The sequence below is a fragment of the Juglans microcarpa x Juglans regia genome, chromosome 4S (assembly GCF_004785595.1).
Source record: "Juglans microcarpa x Juglans regia isolate MS1-56 chromosome 4S, Jm3101_v1.0, whole genome shotgun sequence".
In the NCBI taxonomy this organism is placed as follows: domain Eukaryota; kingdom Viridiplantae; phylum Streptophyta; class Magnoliopsida; order Fagales; family Juglandaceae; genus Juglans; species Juglans microcarpa x Juglans regia.
In genome coordinates this window covers 7,604,713-7,612,079 of record NC_054601.1, presented here as the reverse complement: position 1 = coordinate 7,612,079, position 7,367 = coordinate 7,604,713, and positions in this window count along the sequence as shown.

Below are 7,367 nucleotides of genomic sequence, written 5' to 3'. Positions count from 1 at the left end.
TATAATATTTTTTATATTATATATCATTTTTATATATAATAATATAAATTAATTTAAAAATAAATTGAAATTGATAAATCATATCACTTAAAATCAGTTTAAAATTGGAAAAAAAAATCCTGAATATCAAAAGATTTGAATTTATAGACTAAAGTTGCAAACAAGATCACTAAAATATTATTTACCAAAAAAGAAATTAAATCACTCAAATATTATTATCAACTTTTTATGACCTAATAAATTCTCAATATATTCTTTTTGATAAATACATAATATACATGAATAAAGAATAAAATATTAACTTCATATAAACATGATAAAAATATGCAAATAATTAGAATAGAAGATGGTCTACCATTAGAAAATGTTATTAATAGGCCTGGGCAGAAAACCTTCATATTAGATCAGGCCAAATGACCCGAACCGACCCGACCGATAAAATGTGGGTTAAAAATATTTTCGGGTCAAACCCGTGAAATGCCGGTTTCAACCCGCAAGTCATGTTTTAAGCAATTCAAATGTAGAAACCCTTGCTAGCCTCCCCATTCTCTTCCTCATTCCCGTCTTCCCCACCCAAGCAACATATTCTTCGATGAGTTCACTGCCGAAGCAACCCAACTCCTCTATCTTCCCAACCCAATCATTTCCCCAAGCAACACGTTCTTCTACGAGTTCACTGTCGAAGCAATCCAACTCCTCATTCTTCCCAACCCATTCATTTTGACGAGTTTATTGTCGATGAGATTGAAGCCGCTGACATCCTGCTCCATCTCCCTCAACTTTGAGAGAGTTACTAAAAGGTGAGTGTTCCAAAGGATTGAAAAATACTACTTCATCCTTATCATCGTGTTTAAATAGACCATAGACCCTGTGTCATGATGGGGAAAAAAAAACATAAACATGTGGTTAGTACTTCACTGCTTTTCCTTTTTTTATTTTTTTGGCATGACTCATCGACTACAAGTCTTCCTTTTTTTGTTTCCTCCTCAAAAGTTAAAAGAAAGAGATATGGTTTTGATTCAATCTTTCCTTTATTTTGGTTTCGTGTTGTCATCCCTATCAGACTTTCGTCGTGAGATTGAGGTTGGTATTGTGATTCCTAAAATCAAACCCATTGATCTTGATTTTTGTTTGTTTGGGTATGCTAAGAACACAAAATAATTCTGATCTTGAGATCAAAGCCGCTAATCATTTAAAGGAAAATTTAAACTAGTTGACCCGATATCGGGTCAGGTCAGGTCAGGTTGGGCTAAGTCGAGTCGAGCTATTACCAACAAACGTGCGGGTCGGGTCGGGTCCAAACACTAGAGGGTTTGGTCAGGTTGCAACCCTAATTATTAATACTTTAATATATGTATTAACCAAACACTTTGTTGGTAATCCTATTCAATTCAAAGAAAAAAACTAATGATTTATTGATTAATTTAAGATATCCACAACTATCTAATTTCTGTTGGTATAAAGATGTATTTCTAACTAAAGTTATTATCAGAAATGTCTGTCAACAACCATACTGGAAGGAAAAGTTCATTTTTAGATCATTACACATAATTAAACCAGTTCTATTAATAGTAGTTATTATATCACCATGTGTGAGATTAGTAAAATCAATAGTATCATCTGATTTTACTAATGATTCTCGTACATTTTGGGCGAAGTAATATGGAAGTTCGACTATGAATTTTTCCTTCCAGTATGGTTGTTGACAGTCATTTTTTATCATTACTTTATTTAAAAATACATCTTTATACCATCGAAAATCAGATAGTTGAGAACATCTCAAATTAATCAATAAATCATTAGTTCTTTCTTTGAATTAGATACTTTCACCAACGAAGTGTTTGGTTAATACATATATTAAAGTATTAACAACATCTTCTAATGGTAGACCATCTTCTGTTTTAATTATTTGCATATTTTAATCATGTTTATATGAAGTTAATATTTTTATTTTTTGTTCGTGTGAAAGATAATGATCACACCAGCCATTTAATTGGTCAGTAAAACCTGTAACAATAATATGAGCTACTTGGTAATAAGTTTTTCTATTACTTTTATAAACGTTAGCAACCATAATCATTTTTTAGAAATAATTTAATATTTCATAATTAGATAATCTATCTAAATTCAATTCACATAATACATCTAGTTCAAAAGCAGATCTTACTATATGTTCTCTTCCTTCGAATTGCATATTAAGTGGAGTAGGCCTTGGATACCAATTATAAGTAATAAAAATATGATATTTATAATCTCCAGCTGAAAAACTATTAACATGATTTCCTCTAATCGTATTTATTTGTAAATCTAAATTTTAAATTCGTTTTCAATATTACTAATTTCATAATCAGATTATACAAGCAATTCTGTCTTACTTAATACATTAATATGAGATTGTTTTGAGGTAGATGCAATATCAGTAATATTTAATTTCTCTAATTTATTTTAGATTTGTTCTAATAAATTATTTTTATTTTTAGAAAAAATAGTTTTTAGATGAAATGGAATTTCATGGGGAACAAATAAAATGGTTTCTTTTACTTCTCTAATAGTAGGATTAATAGGAGATAGTTGGGTTTCAATTTTTTTTAATTGTTTACTCATAGTTTTTAGATATAAATTGATATAATTGTTTTGTTGGATTATATTATTAGTATTTTTACTTTCTGTTGTATTATTATATTTTTTTTATTAGTGAAGTTAATATTTGAGTATTTCTTTGATTATACTTAATGGCTTCAAAATGGAGTATTCTTCATAGACAATTTGATTACTTTATTCTTCAATCCATTGATTAGTAGGCCTATTTATGGTTGATAGTTTGTTTGATTTATAGATTTCAAACCATGTAAAAAAAGGTATATTAATTTGTATTCCTTCTAAAGACTGATAATATTTTCTTGAATATAATCTTTTTATTTTTGTAGAAGTTGAGAAAAATGCTAATCTTTTTTTATTATTTTCTTCTTTCATATAATCTTGTTTGAGATATTATTTATTAATTTTAAATTCTTCTTTACACAGGGTGTATATTTAGGTATCATCTCAAACTACTTGTAAATATGTTTGAGAAAAAGATTCTTTTTCAGGATTGTGAGAGGTGGATGCCTTATCTGGATAATTAAGAGCATATATTAGTGTATCAATAATATTTTCAAGAATAACTCCCTGAATCTAAGTGTCCAAATTCTGGGATCTAGTGTCAAAGTTTTGAGATCTATTCTGAAAAATTGAAGTAAGAACAGATATGGGTGTATGATAGCTAGAGGATGCTAGAGAAGAACGAAGTGAAGAAGTCGATCTCCTAAAAGGTTGAAAAGCAATTTGGATGGTTCAGTCGGTTTTTTGGTCTATGTATTCTAAATTATTTTTAGAATTATTTTCTATTTTAGGTAATAGAATGGTATTTTCTAATTGTCATTCATTAGAGAGAGTAATTTGATTCCAATTTATCTGTTTAGGAATTTGTATACTAGAATTCTGTGTACTAAATTGCAAAAATAATGTATATACTTTTGGACTAGTTAGTAATAAGATATCGTGACTCTAATGTTGTTTTCATTAATTTATAATGAATCCTATATACTACCGTTAAAGGATGTGATCATTTCATCATATGATAACCGTCTGTTTTAATATTTAATATTAAAACATGTATGATATTAGTATTGAATAATGAAAAAGAATAATTGGGATAACAATTAAAATAAATTGTGCCTTGAATAAGTTTGATTCTACCATGCCAAGTAATGAATCATGAAAATTATAGTGTCTTCCATCTCTTAGACAAAATAATATTGAGGTATTTAATCCGCTTCTGGTAAGTGGTTTTATAGCCACTTGTACTAATCCAATATGTATGAATGAATATTTTTGTTCTTCATGATGTTTAATAGCTTCTTTTATTAATAATTGTAATGATTCATAATCATTGTTTAAACTAATGATTTTTTCTACTGTTTTAATAGTATAATTAGTAAGAAATTATAATTTAGAAGAAAAAGTAGATTGTTTGTATATTTGATTCTTTGAAACATTAGTATTTGTTCAATTTTGTAAATTTCTTTTTATATCTATTATACTGTAATCTTCTTGGTTAATAATATCAGATTCTATAGGAATATTAGTAGTGGAATTATTGGATTTGAATAAAAAACTTGTTGAGGCAAATTTTTAAGGCAAAGATTTCCTATATTCAAAAATAAATAAGTAGATTAAAAACTTGAGCGAACACCACCGAGACCACTCTTAAAACTCTTAGCATAAATGGGCTCACCAACGGGTTTTTCAAGGCTTACCAACATAAACTTCCTAATACACTTGATTTTCTTTTTCTCTAGGTTATCTTTGTTAAAGATCTATATCAATGAACTTTATATATATATATATATATATATATATATAAAGCAAGGATATTCAAATAGTTTCTTACACTTTTAATTTCTTTTCTTAAGAAGTCGCAATGATCTTTCCATTCCTTTATTGTTGCTTGTCTACTTTGAAGTACATGATATTTAGTCATCATTATTGTATAGTCTTGTTTCATTAATTATTATTTTCTCTTAAGATCTTTTATATTATTCATCATATTTTCTAATTCAAGCCTTAAATTATAATCTAGACATTTTAAATCATAAAGATAACGAGAACCAACACTATGAGTATAATAATAATTCATCATAAAATATATCATTCAAAATAACATAGCAAACAAAATAAAAAAAAAACAATATAATACTAATAAGAACAGCAATAGAATTTGATAATAAATTTCATGATAAAATATAAGATACGCAACAATTACAAAGATTTCTGAAAAGTCTTAATTATATTGCAGATATTTATCAATCTCTCGTGCCAAAGTTTATATTACTAATAAATTAGTATATAATCACTATATTAGTAATATAATATTAATTACTTATATTACTAATGAATTAGTATATACTTTAAGTTTATATATAAATTAGTATATAAATCACTATACTAAATAATTACATATGAAATAATGATATAGTAATACTAATATTATCATTATAGTCTATCAATAATATAGTTATAATAAATTAAACTCACTATAACAAATACTAATGGAAAATTCTATACATCATACTACTATCTCACTTTCATCCCACTAAGTATGATGTGACACATTTATCATTATTAAATGATCATTTATTACATGCTTTTTTATCATCTAATAGTGATGATTGTGCCACATACTACTTAGTATGATCAAAATAGGATAAGAGTATGGTTTATAGTATTACTCAATACTAATATATAGTTATTTTAATCACTATAACTAATACTAATATATAGTTGAGGATTGTGTGGTCAAGTCGTATGATCTAATCGAATCTGCGTTTAATACGAGTCTCCTCTCCGTTTTCTCTCTAGAAAACTGAGGTGGTGAAAAACAGTTATAACTAACTGTGAGGAAGATACGAGTCTGGTTTCCATGGAGGAATCTGATGGGAGTGGTATGAAGAGTCTGGAAGATCAGTGGGAGAAGTTAAAACTCTCGAAGGAGGAGAGGCGGATTGTTAATGTTGGAGAGGATAACGAGGAGGAGGTCTGGGAGTGTGGGGAACGGAACATTGTTGGGAAGATCTTTATGGAAAGGATGATTGGAAGAGAAACGTTGTCAGCCACGATGAGGAAAATTTGGCGAATCAGCAAACCAGCGAAATTTCGGGAGGTAGGTGACAATAAATTTGTTATCTCGTTCTGTTCAGTGGCTGATAAGCTGAGGGTTTTAGATGGTAGACCATGGTTGTTTGATAACCATCTTTTTGCACTCAAGGCGTTTGAAGCTTTTACTCAACCAAATGAGTGGAAGTTTGAGAGTGAACTATTCTGGATCCAGATCCATAATCTACCAATGATTTGCATGACAAAGGAGAAGGGGAGTGTGATTGGCAAATCATTAGGTAGGTTGATGGAGGTTGATGTTCCCGCTGATGGTATTGGATGGGGGGAATACTGAAGAGTTAGGGTGGAGATTCCCTTGAAAAGAGCTGTTGTTAAAGGTAGATGGATTATGGTGAATGGCCATAAGGTTTGGGTTGATCTTAAATATGAGAAACTTCACAGACTTTGTTTTAAGTGTGGGTGGTTGATTCATGGGGAAAAGGGATGCTCGAGGGAAAAGGATGACGAGGCTGGGTTTGGGAAGGCTGCGCAGGATCAATTTGGATCTTGGCTGAGGGCTGAAAGGGGACCAAAAAGAAGGAATCAGAAGGGAGGGGGGAAGGAGAGATTTGTTGAAAGGGCAGCTTATTTGGTGGATCAAAAAAGGGGGAGGCAAGTGCTGCTTATGTAGATGTTGAAGGAGAACCAAATTCTAAAGGCTCTGATGTAGAGGAGTCAGAGTCAAGTGAGGTGGGGGTGAGGAGTGTTTGGACAGGTGGGGCTATAGGAAGGTGTATGAAGGAACAAACAATGGTAAAGGAGCAAAATGAAGCTGAGGGAGTTGGGTATGATTTGCCTAGGAAGGGAGAGACTAAAATACCAGAAGTTATGGGGAAGGGAAGGTTAGTGAGGGAGGTACTTGAGTTGATTTTGGGACCAACCAAAATGGTAGGTGTTGAAATAAAAAAGATTAAAGATAAAAAGTCTTGGAAGAGGAGAGCAAGAGAGGTGGGAAAAATAGAAAATGAGGAAAGGTATCCAGTGAGGGGAAAAAGGTGGGTGGAGGTGGAAGGAGAAGGTGGAGGTTTTAAAAAACAAAGGCAAGCATTAAAAGAGATTAACTCTCCAATATTATTGGCAAGTGCTGTTGGGCAGCCCTGCCATGAATTATGAAGGCCCTGAGCTGGAACTGCCGATGGCTTGGCAACCCTCAGACAGATCAAGTCCTTTGCATGATTGTAAAGGAGAAGCTGCCAGATTTTGTTTTCATTATGGAAACAAAATTGAGTTCGAAGAAAGTTGAAAGGATTCAAAAGAAATTGGGTTTTGAGGGGTGTATGGTGGTCAAACCGAGAGGGTTGAGTGGTGGTTTGCTAATGCTATGGAAGGATGTGGAGGGGGTTAACCTGTGGAATTTTTCTCAATGGCACATTAACCTCTGGGTGAAGTGCAAAGGGGAACATCATAAGTGGCTCTTGACTGGTTTTTATGGGCATCCAGAAGCTGCTAAAAGAAATGAATCTTGGGAACTTCTACAAATGTTAAAGCCTCCTTCTAGAGTGGGCTGGTGTGTCCTTGGGAACTTTAATGAGCTGGTCTTTCAAAGTGAAAAATGGGGGGGGGGGGGGAAATGAAAGGAGAGAGAGCCAGATGGAGGAGTTTAGAAATGCCCTATCCCTAGGAGGTTTGAGTGACCTTGGGTGGAGGGGTAATAAATTTACTTGGAGCAATGG